Source organism: Macaca thibetana, chromosome 11, assembly GCF_024542745.1.
Source record: "Macaca thibetana thibetana isolate TM-01 chromosome 11, ASM2454274v1, whole genome shotgun sequence".
Lineage (NCBI taxonomy): Eukaryota > Metazoa > Chordata > Mammalia > Primates > Cercopithecidae > Macaca > Macaca thibetana.
The window spans coordinates 94,059,396-94,085,777 of NC_065588.1; the positions used below are offsets into that span (position 1 = coordinate 94,059,396).

The window sequence follows — 26,382 nt, forward strand, 5'->3', positions numbered from 1 at the left end:
GACAGACAAATACCCCTTTAGAAACAGGAGACTTTATGACATGGCTTGGAATTTAAGACTAGTTTGGGGTAGTAGAAATTTTTGAAATTATAAGATTAACTGTTCAGCTTTAGGCAAGTCACTTAGTGTCTCTCCTCTAAAAATGCAAGCACTTTTGCAGCTTAGAATTTCCTTTGAGTTCAAAACCTCTCTTCTCCTAAGGTTTATTCCTCGACATGGGAGAAAAACAATTCAGGAATTATGGCATTAAAATTGTGTGTAGTCATTGCCATGTGACCATTAGGCAAACAGATTTTTAGCCTTTTGAGTGGTTGTTTCTTCGAATCTGAGTTCTCAATTTTTGATTTTCATATGTACTTTAACATAAATCATCCAACAGGAAGTTATTTGTTACAGCTTGCATTTATCTGCACTCACTTCCAAATATTATTTGAGACCCAAGTTTCTCATATCATTTCCAGCATTGCGTCATGATTTCAGTGCTTTTTGGCATATTTCGTTTTGGGCTTGAAATATTCTAGCTCATGCATTTCTAAGGTTATTGGCTAGGGAAAATCCTTGCTTTCATTTAGCCTTATAAAGAATCATCTCATGCTGAATATCTCCCAGATAACCTTCCTCCAGGAGATGATTTAAAAGTCAAATGACACGACAAGACTGGCTCTCATTTTCCCTTTTCAAGTCCAGAAAGGCTTTCTCGAAATATTTGGCATCCTACTCTCTGGCAAAGCAGCATCTGGGAATTGCTCAGGATGTCAAGCACTTCTTGGTTTCTTTTCTCTTGCTCTTTCTTCCCTCAAATGGAGACATCCTTGCCCTTGGAATTGATTCAGGCTTGGGACTAAGGGATTTGAGTAAGTCTAGTACCTCTCTCTGGACCTCATTGTGTCTTCCTCAACATGCCTTTAGTTTGGACTTTGTGTCCTGCTCTAATGGTTGATTATATACCATTGTCCTTTCACATTTGTGTCTTCCTGAGAGCGATGGTGTCCTGCTCCTTGAACTGATGGCTAATGACTAGAAATCTCATATTATGACCTGAAACTTTCCTGATGGCAGCCACTTGCCTGGCTTTGTATTAAAAAAAAAAAAAAAAAAAAAAAAAAAAAAAAAAAAAAAAAAAAAAAGATCTTGTTCTGGTTCAGAAGCAGGTTAGATCTCTTCAAGAGTGCCCTCAGGGATGGCAGGTCACCAAGACTCCAGAGATCTGATCACTTCCTCATTTGTAGCTGACTTTACACTTCTAACTTTGGCTGCCCCTGGAATTCATTTCTTGACACTAGTCCAAATCAGAATTGGTGCCTGGCTTTAACATCCTAGTTGATTCCATCCTCACCATCATGCATTACAATTTCAACAAAGGGCACCACTCTCTTATACAAATAGCGTAAGTATTTTCCTTGTTATAAATTGATCAACATGTAAATTCTTTTAGTTTTACTGTTTGTTGATACCTACACCACCTTTGAGGGTCTGTATGGGGACCGAGATTTAACATCACAGATATAATTGGACAGTGACAATCTCAGGTTACGTTCTTATAAATATAGCTGTTGTGCTGCCAGATTAGCCATCATCATATCTGGATGCTTCCACTTCTTGCTGAAAAGAACTACTCCCTCTATCAGCAAGCTCACTGTTAGGAATGTCTGGTTTCTTGTTTTAGGGCCTCTCTTTCTGGCCCCAGTCCAACCAGCTACACCCTACTTGTCCACATGCAAATAATGCCAAGGAACCTGATGGAAAAACAGATTGACATAGGACAGCTTTGCTAGCAAGAAATGTCCTATTGCTCAAAAATTTGAATGCTGCCAGAATCATTCCCCTTCCCCACTTATGCCCATTCTATACCATATTTTCCTTTCATATCTGGTGCTACCTTCTCATTAGTATCCCAGTAGGAAAGAGCCTTCATGGAGAAAGGATGCCGACCGAAGTTGTCCTTGTAGAAACCTCTTCCCCTACTTGCATTTTCATGACTCAAACCTGTGGTTATATTTGCTACCTACCTTTATCACCTGGGCTTTCATGAGAAAGATGCATTTGAGAAGCAAATAAGATTGGAATCTAAAAAGACCAGAAAGTGTACTTCAGGACTGAATCTCCAGCAGAGAGAAGGTGTTTGGGAGAGTAGTTGCAATCTTTATTCAGAAATGGACCCAATTCAGAGGGCTTTTAGTGCAGTAAATCACACACTTGATAATCATCAGACATGATTTTTACAGTGAACTATCATTGTGAAGTCCTATTTTAAGACACTAAACTTATTGTCCCCACTCTGTAAAAGTTCAAAATCAGGGCTATTGTGAGTTTATCATACCTTTAAAATTGGTGAGTCCTCCCCGCCTCTCCTATGCCCAATCCCTAAAACAAAACACATTTTTGCACATACAGATAGAATACACATAAAGAATCCTTAAGATTTTGGCATATGGCAAATGTTAAATTTGGCCTGTGGAGTAACACCTCCTAAGGAAAAGAGAAGTGAGGAAGCTTTGCTGCATAGTCTTCAGTGCAAACCTGCAAAAGTCCTGGGGTCGTGGGTGATTGTGTGAAGTAATCTGAGCTTGTCTAGCTTCAGATCTATTTTTCTTGGACTATCCAAAGTCAGGTACTTATTGGGGTTTAGATGTAAAGAAAGACAGTCTGTAGCATCCCTGGGATCTTTGGCTGTGAGTATTGTGATTTTGGATGAAGAAACTAATCTATTTCTAGCAATTCTTTTTCTTCTTGGACAGGTTCTTAGGATTTGGGTGCAAAAATGAAAGTGGAAGTAGGGGGAGGGTACAATACAGTGATTTATACCTTATGTTTGTGGGTTATCTTCAAGCCATTATTTTTGCTCCTTTTTAAGTAACTGAGATCCTCCCGGAGAAGAAAGAATATAGATAACCTCTTACATTATGGTGCCACTGAAAGAACTTGTTTAAGCACATTTCATTGCAAAGCAGAAAAACCTTCCTAATTAAAAACACAGAAGGGGTCCTAGGACCTACTTCTGTGTAGGAAGTTCAACTATGCTTTATACTTGCTGGCTCTGGGAACATAAAAAGTCAAGATGTTCTTTCTGCAAACTATCTTTCTCTACTTGCCCATGGTCCAACAAGATTTTAATCTTCCCATATTCCTATTACAGTTTGCTTGGCTCAAATTTAGAAGTGTTTCCAGTATCAACGAGGTCTGGCCAGGAGGGACAGATTCTTGTATGCCCAAACCCTAGCACAATGCTGAGCACACAGTGAGTATGCCATATACTTATATCAAATGAATTAATGAATCAAATGATCTTTAAATAAATTAGAGAGATAGCCCTGCAAAATCTCTTCACTCAAAATATCAAGAAAGCAATGATCTCAAGGAAAATAAAAACAGACTTAAATGAGGAACAGGCACAAAAGTTCACTAATGCGAAGACCTCTGACATACTCGGGATGGTGCTACAGAGGGAGGCAGAACAGAAATAGACCAAAAGATGCTGGATGTAAAGTTATTCCTCAGAGAGGAATATGATATTGCAAGAGACCCCCAAAAGCCGTCTAACATACTGGCTTCATGTTTTAGTCAGAAGTATCATGTCTTAAAAGAAGATACTCAAAAGAGGACTACAAAAGATAACATAAAGCTTGATTAGTGTAGAAAACATTTTTGCAGTTAGACTTCCAAACATACTCCATGGAGATGTCCCCAAATAAAGACTCCCTGTTTGGCCAAGTTTAGTCAGATTCCTCTGAGTCCTCTTCTTGAGTAAGCTTCAATTTTTAGCAAGAATCCTGCTAAGTCATGTTAGCTATAATCTCTAGCCTTTGATATCAAATTCCTCACCCACTCCTCTTGATACCTAAGCTATTGGCCCACCTTTAGCAAGCATACTGTTAGGCCAGTTTAGCAATAATCCATCCTGCCATCCTTGATGTCTTGTCTTGGTAATTTTCCATCTACTGATCCCCTCACTCTGGCTATCAATCCTCAGGTGTCTTTGCTGTATTTGGCATTGAGTTCAATCCCTTTATCTTACTGCAATATTTTTCCCCCCATTATGATAGCCTTAAATAAAATCTTTCTTATCTTCTTTTTTTTAAGTGTCAGAACAACTTTTTCTTTGACATCCCCTCTTTACTTACTAGCCATTCTTCCTCCCAGGCTCCCTTTTCTGACCTCTGAAAAAAGAGGGACAATGACTGCTTCTTCCTGTAGCAACATCCAGAATATTATACAGAGGTTCTCAAACTAGTGAGTTTTCTGGCTACTCCTCATTCAAGGGAGACTTGGTTTTCTTGGAGACCATGGCTTCCCTGATATTTTGTGAAATGATATTTTGTGATATTTTTCTAATTCATTTATAGATTATTTGACTCATTTATTCATTCATGTGACAAAAATAACTTGAGTGCCTAGTATTTTCTCATCATCATGCTAGAAATTGGCATACAAAAATTTGTAAAACTCATAGTCATGTATTTTTTAAGTTAATTTTAAATTAACTTTTAAATTGTTTAAAATAATTTAAGCAATATATTAGTAAAAATCTAATACCCTCATGAACACCCCTGCTCTCTCACCTCTAATCTCCCTCCCTGGAGAGATTCTTGTGATTTTTCTCCAAATTCAAACATAAGGGAACACGTTCAGGAGGGTCAACCAGATTTTCTCTCCTGCAATTTGAAATTGAGACCTCATGGCTATTTCATCTTCATGTCTTTCACTGAAAGTTTTAACCTAATCCTGATGTCTGTGAAAGGAAAATAAAAACTCAGGACTCCAATTCACTATGCCAAAAGAAAAAATTGGGTTGAAAATGGAGTCAGGCAAGAAGCTACCTTGCCTTTTGTTCCTTAGCAGACAATTACAGATAAGAGGTTAAATACCTCCCACAAGTAGTATTCTTGTGTTCCCCTTATCTTACATGAAGTACTGGTTTACTGAGCATTAGATGAATACACAATTAACTATTCCCCTTCTCCCTCCTTTTCTCTTGCAACATGTGGATTACCACACCATCCTTCTTTTCCCTCCAGCCCATTTCCCCTCTAAATATTGAAGCCCTCAAAATCATCTCTGAAGAAACAGATCCCAGACTATTTCTGTGATTCTATGTTTATTTCTTCCTTAAACTTGGCAAAATAAACTTCTAAATTAATTGACACTTGTCTCAGACAGTTTTTGGTTTACATGCCAAAGGAGTCAACCTTTACATACAGTGTCTAGTATGCTGTAGGTGCTCCATAAACATTTGTTGAGTGAGTCATCCTCCATATAGACACCTTGGCTAATCCAAGAGCACCTGCTACTCACATAGAACCTTCTATATCTACTTTGCTATAAATGACAGTTCTCTCATCTGACTGACTCTCGTATAATAAATATACCCTTGTCTGTATATTTTCCATATTATTTTGTTAATCTTGTCTTATATGTATACCATGTCTTTCAACTAGAATAAAACCTTCTTGAGTGTTCAAGGGTGCACCTCACATTGACAATGTGCCAGACTTTGGACCAGGTCCTGGGGAAGTGATAATAGTCACTAATACTTATGAGTACACATACTTCATTGAGAACTTCAAGTGAACTAACTCATTTAATTATCCTTACAACTCTCTAAGGCAAGTACTATTATTAGCAACATTTTGCTGCAAGAAAACTGAGACACATCGAGGTAACTTGCCTAACCCTATCCAGCCAGTAAGTGGTGACACACAAAGTAACATGCCTAAGCCTATCCTGCCAGTAAGTGGTGCAGCCAGGTTTCAAACCCATAGGGTTCAACTTCAGATTCCATGCTACTGGTGAGGTCTCTGTTTTAAAGTCTGACTCATGGTAAGTAATAAACACTTTCTGGTAAATTAATTAGAATATATGGAAAGATCACATTTTCCCACCATTCACTCAATCTGAAAAGAACTGTGTTGGAGAACATAGGTTGGCAAGTTTGACATCTTTTTAGCTGGTTTGCTTGAAGAGACGCCTGCTGTTCTGGAAATAACTTCAGCATGACATTGTGTTTTGCCAGCCTCCCAGCTAATTTAAACCGTGTGGGTCACAACTATAAATGCTCTGTCCTTTTTCTTGTTGGGATTCTGAATTTGCAGGGCTTACATAAGTAGATGTTGTTAAGGCAAGGATGAGAGATGATTTGATTCGGATATATTTGCTCAGGAAGGGAGTGCAATAGAGAATTAGCCCTGAGAGGAAGGACATCGGATATCAGTTTTTCATTTTCCAGAGAATTCACTGTGCCTCTAAGCAAGTCATTTTACTTCTGTCGGCCTATGCGCCCTTCTCTAAAATGTGTGAGATAATTCCTATGCCTCCCGGAAGCAGATCAAGAGGCTAGATTATTTAAATACCAGAAAAAATAGGATAAAAAATTCTATTGTTACATGCTCTTATGACACTACGCAACAGCAGATTTACAAGAAGTTTGAAAGACTCAATACCTTGAAGCAGCAGGTGGCACATCCACAAGATTAAGCTCTGTTAAGGCACCATTGGATAAGAGGGGCTGCTTACCTACTTACAGGCACCCACTCTGGATCCCTGAAGTTCAGCTGAAATAGGCTTTGAGAGTCTCTTCTAGAGGTACCAATATAAAGTATTAGGAGGAGCTTTATTTCAGAATCTCATGAATACAAAAGAAATTGTTTAGAACGACATGAATACACATTACAAACAGGCTAGAATGTTATTACATATACATAAAAATGACAAATTCAGCCAGGCGCGGTGGCTCATGCCTGTAATCCCAGCCCTTTGGGAGGCCAAGGCGGGCAGATCACGAGGTCAGGAGACTGAGACCATCCTGGCCAACATGGTGAAACCCCATCTCTACTAAAACTACAAAAGTTAGCTGGGTGTGGTGGCGCGTGCCTGTAATCCCAGCTACTCAGGAGGCTGAGGCAGGAGAATCACTTGAACCAGGGAGTCAGAGGTTGCAGTGAGCCGAGATCGTGCCACAGCACTCCAGCCTGGTGACAGAGCCAGGTTCCGTCTCAAAAAAAAAAAAAAGTTAAAGTCTGTGCACATGAGGTTCTAAAAAACCTCAAGAAATAAACTACCAATTTTTCCTCAGTTAGAAACTGATGACAATGCTTAACTAAAGGGGTAAAAAAAAGAGGCTCTGTTCTCATTTATTATGGATTTGTTTTTTCTTTCTTTTTTTTTTTTTTTTTTTCAGAGTCTCAAAGACTGGTGTCTCCAGGCTGAAATGCAGTGGCGAGATCTTGGCTCACTGCAACCTCTGCCTCCTGGGTTCAAGCAATTCTCCTGCCTCAGCCTCCTGAGTAGCTGGGATTACAGGCATGCGCCACCATACTTGTTTAATTTTTTATGTTTTTATTAGAGACGAGGGTTCACCATGTCGGCCAGGCTGGTCTCGAACTCCTGGCCTCAAGTGATCCGCCTGCCTAGACCTCCAAAGTGCTGGAATTATAGGCGTGAGTGACCACAGCTGGCCTTTTATGGTATGGATTCTTTATTCAGATTCTCCTGGTTGTGTATGTGTGTTTCTCATAACCTGTGCTGAGGTTGGTAGTTTCTTAGTTTCTTTGCATTATTCCTTAATACTTTTTGTAGATGGTTTTTGGTCTCTGTTGATGTGTTGGTAGAAAGTTCATTCTAAGTGACATTTATCCGTTGATAGGGAATTCAATGCCCTCCAACAGGCTCCCCAAGAAGCCTGTAGTCATAATGTTCTACTCCCAGACTCCTACGTCTATTCCCCTCTCTTTGCTCTCTATTGTGCAGTGTCATAGGGAGACATATTTACTCGCCTAGTTGGGGGCCAAGTTGAAGACAAAGCCTCATCATTCAGGACCTTCAAAATGCCATTATTCAACATAGCCCTGAAGTTGCAAACAAAAGCAAAACCAAACATCTTTATGACTAATATTATCATACCTTTTATCATTTTCTTTATTGCCTTAATATCAATATGCCTAGGGGATCTTGACTTTCATCTGGATAATGAAATATAAAACCTGTTGCATGTGTAAGAAAGTGATGAAGTAGAGGGAGGAATGGAGAGACAACTTCAGGAAGTGAAGGAGAACAAACTATGAGTTGAATATCATATCTGGTTTTGCATTAGGATTGTGGCTGTTTTCTTTTCTTTTCTTTTCTTCTTTTTTCTTTTCTTTTTTCGTGTGTGTGTGTGTGTGTGTGTGTGTGTGTGTGTGTGTGTGTGTGTGTGTTGAGAGGGAGTCTTGCTCTGTCGCCCAGGCCTGTCACGCCATCTGGCTCACTGCAACTTCCATCACCTGGGTTCAAGCGGTTCTCCTGCCTCAGCCTCCTGAGTAGCTGGGATTATAGGCACCCAAATTGTGTGCTGTTTTCCAGTTTCCTTCCATCTGAGGAAACAGATATGTGTGATGTACCTTTGATGCAGGGAATTATTTTTGTTTACTTCTATCCCATTCCAATGATTCAACATTTTTCACAATCATCAGGAGTTATTTGGAATGTGAGAAAAAAGAATAATTTCACACTTGAAATTCTGTGGAATAAGAGGGATGGATTAGGTAAGGAAGAGACCCAAATACACTCACCACATAGCTTTCAGACTGGGCTGTTATATTTCAAAGTATACACAGGTATGCTAGTATATGTTATAAATGATGAAGGTTGTCTCAATGCAAGGTAGCTCTTTTGATGTAAGAAGAAGCTGGATCTTGGCATACCCTTTGGCATTTGGATACATTAGCAGTGGACAATGAAACTTAGAAATATAGGCATGGAGCAAAATGAGTCTTCTCCTAGTCAATACGCAATACAAGCCTATTTTACATTTGATTTGGATCAGTGCCTCTAATTTACGTGTTAGTCGGGATCAGGATGGTTTGCCCAGCAGCATTTCCATGACATCACACCTGAGAAAATGCACTTGATGAACTGTTATCTGTGTACATGATGATGGTACTTGTGTGCAGAGGTGAGAAAATTAGTTTTATGCTGTTTGTGGAGTGGTGAGGACAAGACAGTCCTGAAATGCAGTGAACTCGTCTGTGCCACTATTGTTTCATTCTTCCCACAGGTGGGAGGCCAAAATGTCTTGGAAAAGGGTGGGTTCCTAATCCCAGCTTAGTTGACAATATTCCACAGAGCAGTGATGGGTCCTACAGAGTTTGTTGGCCGGGCTGAAACTGGAGTTTTCCATCTGTTTGGGTATAGCATTAGCCGTAGCAGGATTCCTTCTTTTTATGCAACTGTTGGCTATGAATGGAGCAAGAATCTGCCTCAGGGCCAGGTGGTGTGGACAGGCCATTGGAGGGGAGAAACAGAGTTGTCTTCAGAGGTGAATTTTGACTCCTCTGCTTCCCAGCTATGTGAAGAACAGGTCACTTAAATTCCCATAACTTTAGTCTTCTTGTCTCCCAAACACCAATAATAACGCTCACTTTATAAGACTGTTTTGAGGATTTTTATGAGATAAAATCAGCATAGAGGGTGTTTAGGAACTGCAAATTTCCTTCCAAATACTATACTCAAATAATGTTTATTCACTCCAATAGCACACAACTATATATGTGTGTGTATATATGAGGGTACATATACATACATATATGTACATTGATATATATGTATGCATTTGTTTTCCCTTAGAATATGTGTGTGTGTGTATATATATATACATACACACGCTCACAAGACACTAGTGCATTGTCAACAAAGAAGGGGAAGGGGGAGGAAATTTGCCATTCCTAAACACAATTCCTAAACACATATATACACACACATATATAGTTGTGTGCTACTCAAGTGAATAAACATTATTTCAGTATAGTATCTGGTGCCATCCCTTGGATCTAATTTTTTGCTTACCAAAAGCAGACAGTTTTTATCCAGTCTGGCTGCAGAATTAAGTATCACATATTTTAAAATAAGAAAACAATTAAGGAACAGCCATTTATCCTAATTATTATAATAAAACTTTTGTTTTAAAGCAGTTAGTGAAATTTTAAGCATATAAATGTCTTACACACAATAAAAATAGGTTAGGCTTGCTACCAATAATTTCAACCTGAAAACCAAACATTTCACTTAGCCCTCATTGTACAGTATGTTCATTTAGTGGGCTGCTTGAAAGTTATTTTTAAACTCAGCCATTTAAATCATCATGTCTAGCATACTGTCTAGAAGACGCAATGTTTCATTATCAAACAGAAACATTATGTACTGTGGCATATGAGTCATTAAAGGAACAGCAGATATGTTGTCACTTCCAAATAATAAGGCTTGTTACCATTATTGATTATATGTCTTTATAGAACCTCTTATCTGAGAATCTCAAATAACATTATAATTGAACTATATAAAATTCCAATAATGCAGGGATTCTAAAGGATTTTTGTATTCACAGTTCATGCTTTTATTTACTTAACAAAAATGTACTGAGCATCTACTATGTGCTAGATAGAGTCCTCAGCCCTGGGAACTCAAATAAAGAAGACCAAGACAAAGCCTTATGCAAATCAACTAGTATTTACACAAATCTAATTAGACACTGTTTTACTGTCTGGTTTACTTTAACCTCTGGAGTAATCTCTGTACACTAAAAACCCTCCCTCTCTTGTAGAATTAAAAATAGAAGCTGTTGGGATGCAGATTTCAAAATAAAAAAGCAAAGATGATTTCTGAAAACTATGTCATTTGGAAGAAACCAAGAGACCATTCAAAATCTTGCTATATTCTGCTTAAATATATTTTTGGTTTAAGGTAAAAATGGGAGAAAGTTGGAGAAAATCCAAATTGGATTTTCGGGGAAGGGTTCTCCTAAAAAGCTGTCAAGAATATTATGCTTGCTGGAGAGGATGTGGAGAAATAGGAACACTTTTACACTGTTGGTGGGATTGTAAACTAGTTCAACCATTATGGAAAACAGTATGGCGATTCCTCAAGGATCTAGAACTAGATGTACCATATGACCCAGCCATCCCATTACTGGGTATATACCCAAAGGATTATAAATTATGCTGCTATAAAGACACATGCACACGTATGTTTATTGCAGCACTATTCACAATAGCAAAGACTTGGAATCAACCCAAATGTCCATCAGTGACAGATTGGATTAAGAAAATGTGGCACATATACACCATGGAATACTATGCAGCCATAAAAAAGGATGAGTTTGAGTCCTTTGTAGGGACTTGGATGCAGCTGGAATCCATCATTCTTAGCAAACTATCACAAGAACAGAAAACCAAACACCGCATGTTCTCACTCATAGGTGGGAACTGAACAATGAGATCACTCGGACTCAGGAAGGGGAACATCACACACCGGGGCCTATCATGGGGAGGGGGGAGGGGGGAGGGATTGCATTGGGAGTTATATCTGATGTAAATGACGAGTTGATGGGTGCAGCACAGCAACATGGCACAAGTATACATATGTAACAAACCTGCACGTTATGCACATGTACCCTACAACTTAAAGTATAATAATAATAAATAAATAAATAAATAAATAACAAAAAAAAAAAAAAGAATATTATGCTAAAAAAACAAAGACCAACATGAGGTTTATATTTGGACTAGTGATTTAAACCATATATGTTGTCGTTTATTTCAGCTCAGAGGAAAGGGAACATAGTCGAAAGACTATTAAAACATGTAATCTTTTTTTCTGATAAATATATAAGTAATTAGGTTTCTACTGCCAGACAGAGAGAGAAACTCTTTAAAAGTTTTTACTCCCATAAAGCTCTGAGACCCCAAAGTACTAGAAACACATGTACATACATACATACATACATACATATCAGGGGGTATGCATGTAACTGTGTGTGTATAGGTATTGTGTGTGTGTGTGTGTGTGTGTGCGTGCGCGTGTGTACTTCCTCAAGACTTTTGGACTTTTATCATTAATTCACAGCACTGTGAAAAGGTTGCTCTCTATGACTCAGGAGGCCTAAATTAAATTAAGAAAATGTTGAAACAATGATCAATAAATAAAAACCTATTTTTAATAGATTTTGTATTGTTTTACATTTCTATTTTTAAAACGTTTCTCTGAAATGTCTATAACAATTCAAAATGGTAATTTATTTTAAGTTAATATATCTTGTTCATAGATACTGTATTATAGGTCTAATAGGCAATAATGAAAAGATGAAAAACGAATAGAAAATTATAATGTCTAATGTGTCTTCATCACTAATCACACCTTCAGAATAGCTAGCAATAAAGATCACGACAACAAAGTTGAGACTCTATTGTTTTTAACGGACGCTTTATCAAAATTTAGTTCTAGTACTAGGGAGAAAATGAACATTCTTACAGTCATCTTGATGAATAGAAGCATTTTATATATTCACTTAGGAAACATCTATTGAAAGCCCATATTATGCAGGCCCTGTTCCAAGGGATGGAAGTATCACAGCAACTAAGACATGACACACTGCCCTTTTGGGTACACTGTCCAGGAAGACACTCAAAAGCACAGTATGATCAAAACCAATGGAGCATTTACAGCTCCATGAGACTTTGTACCAACTCTTACCTATCCGTTTAGGGAGCGCCAGAACATTCTCTCCCTGGAGTGCCTGTTCCCTTGTTTTCTGAACCAGCATTAATCCTGCTTTCAATCTCAGTTTAAACAATACTTTTCTTTTTTTTTCTTTTTTTTTTTTTTTTGAGACGGAGTCTCGCTCTGTCGCCCAGGCTGGAGTGCAGTGGCGCGCTCTTGGCTCACTGCAAACTCTGCCTCCCAGGTTCACGCTATTCTCCTGCCTCAGCCTCCCGAGTAGCTGGGACTACAGGCGCCCGCCACCATGCCCTGCTAATTTTTTTTCATATATATATATATATATATTTTTTTTTTTTTTTAGTAGAAATGGGGTTTCTCCGTGTTAGCCAGGATGAACAATACTTTTCTTAAGACACTTTCTGTAACCCTGCAGCCAATTCTAGGTCTACCCGTTTGGTCTCCATAGCCCCCCTACTTTCTGTTTTTTTTAAATCACAGTGCCTTAGATTTTTTTTTTTTTTTTTTTTTTTTTTTTTTTCCTGCTTGTGCAGAAATACCACAAAGGCAGAGTCTGTGTGTCTTCCATTTCATGCTGTACCCGACATCGACAGCAGAAGATTCCCATAGCTGTAGGCCCTGGGAGGAGAGCATTAGAAGAAATCTGCGCAATTGGGAACTTCCTGTTTCCTATGAACTTACTCATTTTTATTGGATTCCGGACTTCGCCCAGAGCCTGCTCAGCTCCCTGTCTACTCATCTCTTCTTATCTAGAAACCGGTCCCAAACTGCTAGCCTGTGGGGTGCAACGAATTCGTTCTCTTGACCTCAGAGGGGCACTTGGAGTCTAAACGAATCTTCTCAATTTGGAACGCAGACTCTATTTCCAATGGTCTCCCAGTTATTCCCCCATGTGTGTATCACACTATCCCCCAGAGTCCTATGTTGAATTTTAGTTGAAGGCTTTCTGGTCAGAATTGATGGTTTTGTCAAGTTACAGCGCTGACAGCAGGCCTGGCAAGCACAGATCTACAAAGAGACACCCCACATCAAAGGCTTTGTGTTTGGAATTTTGTTTCTTTTAATATTTAGGTTTAAATATTGATGAAATTTGTATCTGTACAAATTAGATGAGAAAACAAGGAGAGAAAAGGGCTTCCTACATCCCATGAGAAAAATCAAGTAAGAGAGTGTGTTTGCTTCCACAACAGGACACATTTTGCATTTCTGCCCTCATAAATATTAAAATTTGCAGTCTAGCAGCAGTTATTTCTGAACAAGAATAACCAGATTTTTATAATGGGGTAAAAAGACTACATTGGCAATGCAACCAGATTTCTTGGTCTACTGGAAAAATACCAAAAATATGATAATTTCACCAAAATGAAAAAACCAGGACAATGCTTTTAGGAAGTACACACACTAGCTCTCTAACACTATGTTTGTACACAGAGGTATAACAAACACAATTTATAATATAAGTTCCTTTTACTTGCTATCGATAATTTTTCAAAGTATCTATGAAGTGTACATTTCAAGGTATATATTATAATTCCAGTTCTCAAAGGGTTCAAGGGGTTCTTCCCTGAAGAAGGGACTTTTCTACCCAGTCTTCCCTTACAGCTAGGTTTGGGCCAATGTTGCGCAAAGAACAAAATTAATGAATGTGGAAAGTTAGACCACAGCTTAAATTATTTCTTCTTCGAGTCCTTGAGAGTTACATGAGATTAAAGAGATAATTTGATATCTGAAATAAGTTAATTTGCTGACTCTTACAGTTATTTAAAATAAGTTATCTTGTTACCTTTCTTTGAATCAATTAGTAAATATTAAAGAAGAAACACGATATAATTGTCTTCAAATATCTAATGAGAACACAACCAGCTGTTTTTATCTCAACGCCATAGAAAACAAATAAGACAATGCATACTTACCCTGAGATAAGACAGTGAAAAAGAAAAGATCTCAGGAGTGATTGAAATACTAGCAACAAGCACTTTGGGAGGCCAAGGCGGGCGGATCATGAGGTCAGGAGATCAAGACCACGGTGAAACCCTGTCTCTACTAAAAATACAAAAAATTGGCTGAGCATGGTTGCGGGCGCCTGTAGTCCCAGCTAATTGGAGAGGCTGAGGCAGAAGAATGGCGTGAACCCAGGAGGCAGAGCTTGCAGTGCGCCAAGATAGCGCCACTGTGCTCCAGCCTGGGCGACACAGCAAGACTCCGTCTCAAAAAATAATAATAATAATAGGAACAGTAATAATAATAATAAGCTAGAAATCATTTTTGTTGTTTTTATTATCATTATATACTTTTTTCAGATCACAGATGCTGCATAGTTTTATAAAATTACACGTTGCAGAACTAATACCATGAAAAGTGAATGTAACTCCAAAAGATAACTACTCTCAAAGCCTGGGTAGTTCTGCAACTTAATTTTATATATATTAATTATCTTAAATGTCTTTTTATACTGATAATATTTCTTTTTTCTCCATTTTCATTTCTCAACTTTTCCTTTTTTTAATTGCTGTATATTAGTAGTCCATTATAATAGTGTTCTTATATTTTTTAAAACATTTTCCTAGTGATTTTTTTTATTATTTCCATTTATGTTAATACAAGCAATACTGCAATGGATATTTTTGTATGCATTTATATGTATAAATTCTGGGAGTATTTCTGTAGAAAAAAGTTTCTTAAATGCTTGATCTCTTTAAAAAATTATCAGTTACTCTACTACTGCTTTCTGAAATTATATGCCCATTTCCACACACCCTTGCAAGTATGGTATTGTAAATTTTTATAAAAATTCTACTAATTATAAGAATGAAACATCTTGTTTTTGGCTTCCTTTTTTATTTCTTTGCTTATTAGAGATGTTGAGTAATTTGCAAATAATTTTTTCTTTTTTACCAAAAACACTTGTCCTTTTTCTGTCTTTTCTCTCTTTTTTTTTTTTTTTTTTTTTTGGTTTGTTCATGTTTTCTCCTATTGATTTATAGAAGTCCTTTACATAGCTAGTCAAAACCCTCTCCCATTAAATATTTTGTAATGTTTTCTAACAGTATCACATGTATTTTAACTTCAACCAATTATGCTACTTAAAGTTTGCTTGCTCAAAGTCAATGGAACACCAAAGCATGTATTCAGACTTCTTTTTTTCCTTTTGGCTACTAACAGACATATTCATATTATTTTAAGTCTAAGGGTGGAATTAATATATTTTCAGGCATGAATTCTATCCAAAAAATTTCACCTCTGCCGGGTACAGTGGCTTACGCCTGCAATCCCAGCACTTTGGGAGGCCGAGGTGGGTGGATTTCAAGGTCAGGAGATAAGACCATCCTGGCCAGCCTGCAATCCCAGCACTTTGGGAGGCCGAGGTGGGTGGATTTCAAGGTCAGGAAATCAAGACTATCCTGGCCAACATGGTGAAATCTTGTCTCTACTAACAATACAAAAATTAGCTGGGCATGGTGCCATGTGCCTGTAGTCCCAGCTACTCAGGAGGCTGAGGCAGGAGAATCACTTGAACCCCGGAGGCAGAGGCTACAGTGAGCTGAGATTGTGCCAATGTACTCCAGTCTAGGTGACAGAGCAAGATTCTGTCTCAAAAAAGAAAAGAAAAAGAAGAAAAAAATGTACCTCTAAGTCCCCTACTTTTAGGAAGCTACCAGAAAATATTCTCCAAATATTGCAATAAGAAATCTTCCCTGACCCCTTTGCTGGCCTTGCAACAGGGGTACCTTGCTTATTCATCCTGCAGCTCTCAACCCCTTGCAGGAGGGGCAGCATGCAGATGAGCAGGTGCAGGAGCCAGAATGAGTGTATCTGGGTGCCAGCAGGAGCAAAACTCTGTGCAGGCTCCACATTAGTGTCTAGTGGGGGAGTACCCACAGCCCCCAAAGCCCCAGAGGGTGTGTGTTACAGGGCGCTCTTTTAGCTTTGCTGTCCATGGATGGCTTAAGTGTTAAGCAACTCAGTGGGCCCTCTGCTTTTTTGCAAGAGGTGGTTATTCTCTACCAGCGAGGGCAAAGGCGAAGGGTCAGTGTGACAGCCTTTAACATCTGCACTTGTGGCACCTAAGCTCTTGTTCAGTGTCCAGGAAAATTCAGGTCTCACAAAAGAATTGAAGAGTGTGAATGCAGAGGATTTTATTGGTGATGGAAGTGGCTCTCAGCGGGAAGGGGAGCTGGAAAGGGGATGTAGTGGGAAGGTATTCTTCCCCTGAAGTGTTGCCATCAAGCCATCCCTCTGAAGTCATATTGCTTCTTTCTGATATACAGCTATTTCTTCTCTTCTCCCCTTCTCTGCTGTCTGCCAGTGAAGCCTGTTTTTATGGGTACAGGATTGGAGGGGGCGGCGCAGAGTGGGCCATGGGTGGTTTTGAAAAACCATTCAAGTGGGAAACATTCAAGTGGGAAAACAGGAATGCATGTTCTCACTTTGGGCCACAGTTCCAGGCTTGAGGGTGGGGCTTCAACAGGGACCCTGCCCTTTTCTGCCTAGAATTCCCCTGCCTCCTGTCCCTATGAACTTGAATAAGTAAACAAATAAAAAAATAATATGTGGAATCCAAGCCAAAATGAGTTCAGCATGGAGAGGTGTGATGAGCACTCCTAAGATGATGAGTGTGTGGGAAAACCAACTCAAACTGTTTTTTCCTTGGCTCTCACACCACAACAATCAATGCAGAAGACTTCTGTGACCAAATGTGGGAGAGTTTCTTCCCACACCACCAAGCAAGCAATCAATTTTGTGGGGGACAACATCTGGGTATCCCTCAATTCAATTCAATCCTGATGCTATCTACCTGGAGATAGCTTCAAAAACCACAAGCTGAGGGCTCAGTCACATAAAACCACCCTCTCCTTCCCATCAGACCTGTCATGGTCTTTCCAGGGGACCAGCCTCATCCCAAGCTACCTAGGGGCTGCAAATCATCATCAACTCATTGGCATACAAAGACATCATTTGGAAGTTTCTACGGATTTTAGGAGTTGTTTACCAGGAAAGAGAATCAAAGACCAAATATATATTTCACAGTGTCACAGTAGGGAATGGGATTACCAGAATAAGGGTAGGCAACAATTCGAACAGTCAACTGATCCATACTGCAGTATATAGAGGCCTAGGAGAAGAATTTCCAAGGCAAAAAAAAAAAAAAATGGAATTAATGGATTACCTGAAGTATTTTACCATATTGAAGAGAATTTTACATTTCTTATCAGAGTTTGGGGAAAGAATTTGTGATAATTACATTTCAAAATTAAGCAAGCAAAATGAAACAATTTTTAACAGAGTCATACAGTAAAGGTAAACATACAATAAAGCCAAAGTTATAATTTTGTAAATATTAATGAAACTTATAACCCCCCCAATACGAGTAATTAAGGGGAAAGAAAATGAAAAATCGAATTGCCAGCAATGAAATAGGAAGTATCTGTCTACATATACACCAATTAAAAAGAAAATAAAGAAATACTACCATTTAAAAAATAAAAATTGAAAATTTAAATGTAATGTACAAATTCCTTAGAAAATACAACTTATCAAAGTGGATAAAAGAGAAATTTTAAACATTCCAATAGCTATTGAATAAATTAGACCCATCATTAAAGGTTTTCCCACAGAAAAACTAAATAAACCAAAGAACTGATAGCTTCACCAATTAATTATTTCACCAGATAACTTCACCAATTAATTATTTCAAACAATTAAGGAAAAATAACAATCTTATTAAAAACTCTTCTATTCAGAGAATAGCATAAAGAAAAAAATTTCTCAAGTCATTTTATGAGGCCAGCATAACCTTGACACAGGAAAGGAGGAGAGAATACCAGCCCATTATGTCTATGAATATCAGTAAAAAATGGTAAACAAATATTTGCAAATTAAATCTAGTAATATATAAAAAGGAAAATGCATCATGACCAAGAGGCACTTATCTCAGATATGCAAGAGATGTTTAAAATTAAAAAACTAATTAGTATAATTGACTACATTAACAGTAAAAAGAGAAAGTGTATATGATTGTGTCAGTAGACACAAACGAATCAATCTATATAACTCAACATTAATCAGCTATTGCCAAATTAGGAATAAAAGGGTACTATCAAGCCCATCACCAGACCCTCCCCTTTGGGTTGCCCTCAGGATAACCCTCCAGAGAACTGCCAATCAGTATGGGAATCTAGGCCACTGGAAGGCAAACTGCCTCAATGGGCTAAATGGGAAAAGCCTCAAGAGACGTGCCCCCTCTACCATAAGCTTGCTATTGGAAAAAGGACTGTCCCCAGAGCTAAAAAGGCCCCCAGGCCAAACCCCAATCCAATAAAGGCCTTGAGCTGAAGGGGTCCCTGTTGAATTAGTTAGTTTAGATGACAAATCTAAACTTATATTTGCTCCCAGATCATCAATAAGACAAAGCCAAGGACAACTCTGGAGGCTGTGAGTAAAATTATAAATTTCCCTTTTGGGTTCAACAGCTGCCTACTCTGTGCTAATCTTCTCTGAGCAACTTTCCTTCAAATCCTGTAATGGGGGCAAAAGTCTGATAAATAGTATCTACAACACATCATCACTAAACATGGTATTTAATGAATTCTTGAAAATTTTTCCCTGCTAACTGAAAAAAGACAAGAGTATCATTTCTTTTCAACATTGTGTTAGATGTTTTAGCTGATAGGATAAGGCAAGAAAGAGCAATAACATGCATAAGAATTGAAAAGAAAAATAAAATTATATAATATTTGCAAGCGATATAATTATATATATGGAGAAAAACCTTAAGAATCTATAGATAAGCCACTGGAATTTAAAAAGTAAACTTAGCAAGGTCACTGGGTGCAGGAAAATAAACTATGCAAAACTCCTATTCTGAAAATGACAAAACAAAGTTGAGAGAAACTTTTAAAGACCAAAGAAATGGAAATATATATACTATATTCATCATAAATGGGATGACTCAGTATTTTAAAGATATTAATTATCAGATCGCTCTGTCAAATAAGTTAATGCCAAGTGAAATGCAGGAAGGTATTTGTGTGTGTGTGAAAGTTGACAGGCTGATCTTAAAATTTTTATAGTAATGCAGAGTTAAGAATAGCCAAAGCAATCTTGAAGAAGAAAAACAGAGCAGAAGAACTTACATTAGCTGAAATTATACCTTCCCCTGAAGTTACAGTAATTAATATAGTGTAGACTGGTGAAAGGATACTAATAGAGAAGAGAATCCAAAAACAGATCAGCAAAGATAAGGTCATTTGATTAATGAGAAGGTTAACACCATAATGCAGTGGAGACCGGATGATTTTTTTAGTAACTGAGGCTGGATCAATTGAATATCCACAAAGAAAAAAAATGAATCTTTATCCCTATTTCATACCATGCACACAAAAGCAGTTCTAGATGGAGTACAGATCTAAATGTGAGAGGTAAGATGAAGCTTGTAAAATAAAACATAGAAGAACATCTTTCATGACCTTGAAATCAGCAAAAGGCAGGACACAAAATGCAACTAATCTAAACTTATATTTGCCAAAGGACATCATGAAGACAGTAAAAAGGCAAGCCCAAAGTGGAAGAATGTATTTGCAATTCATAAACTCAATTAAGAACTAGCACCAAAAATGTGTAAATAAGTCCCTTGAATCCGTAAAAGGCAGAGTTCTACAGATTTTACTTTCAACCATCCTGGTTTGTTCCTTTTTGCACTTTTTCTTCCTGAGCATTTATTTCACAGGATTTTACTGTTTAGTTTTTTCGTTTCTTTTGGTACTGGTGGGCTTGGGGAGGCCCCCAAAAGCCAGTGGGACCTCCACCCCAGCCAGTGTCCAGGTTCTTGGCAGCATCGCAAGAAGGAATTCAAGGATGAGTCAGAAAATAGTGAAAGAGATTTATTGTAAAGTGGGCAGACTCAAGAGTCATGTGCAAGGTGGATGGGGATTGCTACTTTTATACGCTTCTTTAACCAAGGCGTGGAATATTCATAGAAAAAGGTGGAGATTTCTCAGAATTGTTGTGCTATCCATTTTTATACTAACTATAGGTGTTCTTGGAACTGTCATGGCATCAGTGGGTGTGGGGTTTCTATGTTAATGAGCATATAATGAAGTCCTAGCTGAAACCTAGGTCAAATCCAGCACCATGTTGGGTCCAATTGATCTTAGCCAGCTTGATCCACACTTGGTTTTCAGGGTCTTATTAAAGTAGGTAACTAGACCAACATAAGCAGGGCAGGAGAGCACCCCCCACCCACCTTAGGAATGTCAGGTGACCAACAGCTGATGGTCAGGTGGTTGTTAAACTGTCTCTCTAAAATAATAATTGCTCACAGCTGGTGCCAGGAAAAGGCAGTCTCTCAAATAGATAAAACACCTGAAGCTGGTGATGAGCAGCTTCCTGATAAGGTCTCAGGAGTTGGGTGAGTGGGCTCAAGCACATACACTAAGAGGCAAAAAGCAGAGTTTAACTGGTATATGACCTTCCTCTAGGAACTCTTCACTAATAAGGGAAAAACACCTCATGTGAGCATGCGCGTGACTTCAGTAAACACCTTGCCTGTGCCGCCCCTCCCAAGTGCTGTCGGGCCACTGCACATGTGAACAGTTCACCCCAAGAAAAATCAAGCTACGAGAGACACAAAACCCCAAAAGCATGCCAGGATATAAAACTCCAAGTCAAAGGTTAAACTGGACCCTTGGATCTCTCAAGTCATCTACTTGACCCTCCTCCAAGAGTACTTTACTTCCTTTCATTCCTGCTCTAAAACTTTCTAATACACTTTCACTCCTGTTCTAAAACTTGCCTCAGTCTCTCACTCTGCCTTATGCCCCTGAGACAAATTATTTCCTCTGAGGAGGCAATAATTGAGTTGCTGAAGACCCATATGGATTCGCTGCTGTTAACATCATCAGACCACAGCTGCTAGACATGTGAAACTGCTGTCTGGAATTCTTTATTCTGCTGTGACCACCCTGTGTTATTCCGGTCCCACTTTTCTTTCTTTATTTCTGTTTTTCTCTTTCTTTCTTTCTTTTCTTTTTATTTCTGTTTTTCTCTTTCTTTCTTTTTATTTCTGTTTTTCTTTCTTTTTTTTCTTTCTTTCTCTCTTTTTCTTTCTTTCCTTTCTTTCTTCTTCCATTTTCTTCTTTCTTTTCCTCCTTCCTTCTTTCTTTTCCTCCCTTTCATCCTCTCTCCATCTCTACTTGTTTTCTTCTTTCCTTCTTTCTTCCTTCCCTTTCTTTCCACTGCCTTGGTTCAAATCTCAGCTTTGCCACTTACTAGCCATTCAACTTCAGAAAAATTTATTTACTTTTTGTTAAAAGAAAAACCTTCAACAAATTAAATTTAATAGAGTTGAACTGAGCAAAAGAGTCAAAAATTGGGCAGCCCCCAGTATCCCAGCAGATTCAAAGAGAACCAGCACAGCTACATAATGGAGGATGTATGGACAGACAAAGGCAAGTGACATACAGAAAACAGAAGTGAGGCACAGAAACAGCTGGATTGGTTGTAGCTCAGTATTTGCCTTATTTGAACCCAGTTTGAACAGTTGGCCACCTTTGATTGGTCAAAACTCAGTGATTGGCACAAGTGTAGATTACAGTCTGTTTACATAGCCAATTAGGTTACAGTTCACTGTGCACAAAGAAACTTTTAGGCTGAACTTAGAATATGTAAGGAGGCAGCTTTAGGCTAAACTTGTTAACACCTTTTATGCCCTCATTTTGTCCCTGTTGCCTTTCTTGGAAATTGGGGATTATATATTTCCCTCAAAGGGGCATGATTAGAATTAAATGTGTTCAACAATTGTGCTGTATTTCTATAGATGTAAAAACCCCAGATAATATACTAGTAAATAGAGCCCAGCAGTATAATAAACAAATAATTCCCTATGAAGTAGGGTTTGCTCCCAAACCGCAGGGATACTTCATTATTAGAAGTTTAGGTCTATAATGTGGATACAATCACTATAATTTGGGCATTATAATAGTACTTACCTAATCGAGTTCTTGTAAGGATTAAATGAGATATTTTATGTAATGATTAGCTCAGTACTTGACAAATAGTAACTTTTTATATATTTTAGCTCTTTTTGTTCATAACATTATTATATCATAGATAACATATGAACATCCAGAGAATGGTGATTTTTTGATAAAACATAAGAACTCTTCTTGAATTAAATGTAGAAATTTGTTATAAATTAAGTAGAGAAAAATTTAATAAGATAAAAAATAGTTGCATAGGAATAGCAGTCAATATCATATTCAATGATGAGACATTAACCAGATTATCATTAATCACAAGGATACTTGCTGTGATAGCTGTAATTTAACATTATTCTAGGAACTGTTGCTAATTTAATAAGTCAAGAAATGTATATAAGATAAAAATAGCCAAAAAGAGTGAAACAATTCATTTTTGCCTGTGATACATTTTTCCACCAAAAAAGTCAACTAGTAAGTAAACTTCATAAGTTCGTTGCTGATAAAATAAATAAACATTCAATAGTTTTTCCTATCTTTCAGCAATGACCACTTTGAAATTAGAATAGAGTAAGTTTTCTCTATGGAGCAAGGAAAAACCCTAGCAATGAACTGTGAGAAACAAAGGACACATTGCAATTGAGATTCAAAAAGAAGATTTAAATAGATGAAGAAAAATATTATCTGCCTTCAGAGGAATAAGGTACCTTATGAAGATGTTAGTTTTATGCAAATAACTCATTAACTTTAATAAAATTCTAACAAAATTTCTGAGGAACTTATATACCAAATAAAATTATAATTAAAGGAATATGATATTGTGTGAGGAAATTTTCCAAATACAATATGAAGTGAGGAAAGTAAGTTGGAAAATTACATGCTTATGTCTTTCCATTTTATAAATTAACATCTAGGGGCAATCATTATAAAACACCTGGAAAAAATACTCCCAAAGTGACTGGTGCAGTGGCTCATGTCTGTAATACCAGCACTTTGGGAGGCAGAGGTGGGCAGATCAGGCCAGGAGTTCGGGACCAGCCTGGGCGACACAGCAAGACTCTGTCTCTACTAAAAATACAAAAATTAGCTGGGTGTGGTGGTGCGCACCTATAATCCCAGTTACTTGGGAGGCTGAGGTGGAAGAATCACTTTAACCCAGGAGGCAGAGGCTGTAGTGAGCCGAGATTGAGCTACTGCACTCTAGCTTGGATGACAGAGTGAGACTCTGTCCTGAAAAAAAAAAACAAAAAAACTCCCAAATTATGAGTTAGTAAGGACTGGGATTCTTGGTACTAATTTGCTGTATTTTTTTTCAATTTTACACAATGAGAATGTATTACTTTCTGTATTTTTTAAAAAGGTATGCAACAGAAGTAAATCTAGTAATTTTATCAGTGTGAAACAGGCACACTGTTGATGATGACATTGACATTGTTTTCTGTCAGTCACACTAGGGCCCAGCAAAAACATCATTATCCACACTGTTTTTTGTGCAATGGATAATATATTTAATAATTAACTCTCCACAGCATGTGGAAATTATGCTTCAATACTAAGTTTTATTTCACATAATAGATTTCAGTAATGTGTTTCAGCGCCCACTATAATTAGTTGATGGGGTTATATTCATAAAGACATGGTCCAACATAGAATTGTGTTCCCTTTAAGACCTTTTCCATTTGAATGTATCCACTCTGCCGTGCCTGGATCAATCACACACTCATATACACGCACACAGACATATACACAGGCACCTTTTTATTCAGATGATCATAATTTGTAGCTTTCAGAGAGTGCTTTTCATTTTAATTTTTATTTCTACCTTGAAGTAGAAAAATGTCAAAAGATTGAAAGTCAGGTAAGGTTTAGAAATATTGGCAGTCAGGTGAGGTTTAGAAATTTAAGAAATTAAATGAAAAGAAATGCACTTTTACATATTCTGATATATCTTTTGTTTATATAGATATATTATGATATTCTTATAGAGAATCTATCAAAACCTTTTCACAATACAAAAAAATGATGTTATTACTATCACTTGGGTTTCAATGAGTGCTTTATTTCATAATGCTAGGCATTAAGGTTGACAGTCTTTTGATAGAAAAAGGTGGAAAAATCCATGTTGGTCATTTATACAAAAGCTTCCTTTATATGTTGACATAATAAAATATTCATATTTGGAAGCCAAGTAAACATCTTAAGATATTTTAATAAAGCTTGTTTCTCTATTAGTTCTCAATCTCCATGTTACACTTTCATATATAGTGTTATAGGAATTTTACAATAGTTTAGTGAGTTTGATGTTATTATTGCAATATTACAGAAAAAGAAATTTTAACACAAAGATAATTACACAAAGTAATTTGTCAAGCAACAAAGAAAATAGTAGAAGGATCTAGCCTCAATGCCTGCTCATTATAATGCACAGTACTTTTGTTTTCCATCATATATCATATTCGTATCTGTGATATTTCCTCTGAATTTTTCAATATTTCTTCCGAAGTTATCAGTGTGTTAGTTATCTCGACATTTCCAGGCATTTACATTCAACAAACAAGAATGTCACATAATTTATATCCCTGGGAAGGGAAAGTTTATTTTTCTCCTATGCAAGTGAAACCTGGGGATTGTCTTTGTGGCATCCTAGTGCTCTTAAAATAAGATAGTCACATCCAAGCTCTTTGCCCTGCTTGCAATGCCCTGTATGAACAGGCCCCAAGCTAGCTTTTTCAACCTTCTTTTGTGCTGCCTGCCTGCTCCTCACCCTCCACTCTTCAGCCACGTGGTCTTCTGCTGATGCTCAGAATACCACAAGCTCTTGGCTGCCTCAGGAATATCTTACTTGGTGTTCCTTGGATATGGTTTGGTTTTGTTTCTCCACCCAAATTTCATCTCGAATTGTACTCCCATAATTCCCACGTGTTGTGGGAGGGACCGGTGGGAGAAAATTGAATCATGGATGCAGTTTTCCCCATACTGTTCTCATGGTAATGAATAAGTCTCACGAGATCTGATGGTTTTATCGTGGGTTTCCACTTTTTCGTCTTCCTCATTCTCTCTTTGCCTGCTGCCATCCATGTAAGATGGGACTTGCTGCTCCTTGCCTTCCGCCATGATTGTGAGGTTTCCCCAGCCACATGGAACTGTAAGTCTAATTAAACCTCTTTCTTTTGCAAATTGCCCAGTCTCGGGTATGTCTTTATCAGCAGCATGAAATCTTACTAATACATCCTTCCACCTGGCTCATTTCTCAGCAACCAGCTTCTCATGCTTCAAGTTTCATCTTAACTGCTATAACTGACCACACACGGTGGCTCACACCTGTAATGCCAGTACTTTTGGAGGCCAAGACAGGAAGATTGCTTGAGCTCCTGGGTTTGAGACCAGCCTAGGCAACATATCAAGGCCCTGTCTCTACCAAAAGTAAAAATAAAGAATTAGCCAGGCATGGGTAATGGTGTGCCTGTGGTCCTAGCTACTCAGGAGGCTGAGGTGAGAGGATTGCTTGAGCCCAGGAGGTCGAAGCTGCAGTGAGCCATGATTCCATCACTGCAGTCCAGAGTGGGCCACAGAGTGAGACCTTGTCTCAATAAAAAAATAAACAAAAATTAAAAATTAACTGCCATAACTTAGAGAGGCCTTCCTTAAGCACTAAATTTGAGTAGGGCCCAGCCTTTCATTGTTTCCCAAGGTACCCTGTTTATTTCCTTTCTCAAATATAATACAACCAGTAATACTTTTATGCCTTTGTTTACTCATTTGCTGTCTCTCTTCCACCTTAGAACTTACGCTCAGTAGGAGTAAGAAATTGCCAACTCACTAATCATGGTAAACCATGTTCCAGGCACATTATATGGACCACAGTGGGCCCTCACTAAAACCCGAGGGAATTAATACTTTTTTTTTTTTTTTTTGCGTGATAAAC

General features: G+C 37.9%; 1 long non-coding RNA gene across 1 annotated transcript in view; it reads right to left on the minus strand.

The window, feature by feature from the left end:
* Positions 1-4,575: 4,575 nt before the first annotated feature.
* LOC126931296 (uncharacterized) overlaps positions 4,576-26,382 on the minus strand; it is a 64,405-nt gene continuing 42,598 nt past the window's right edge. Inside the window, exon 3 of the long non-coding RNA XR_007717823.1 lies at positions 4,576-4,652. This is a non-coding gene — a long non-coding RNA (uncharacterized LOC126931296). The remainder of the gene's footprint in view (positions 4,653-26,382) is intronic.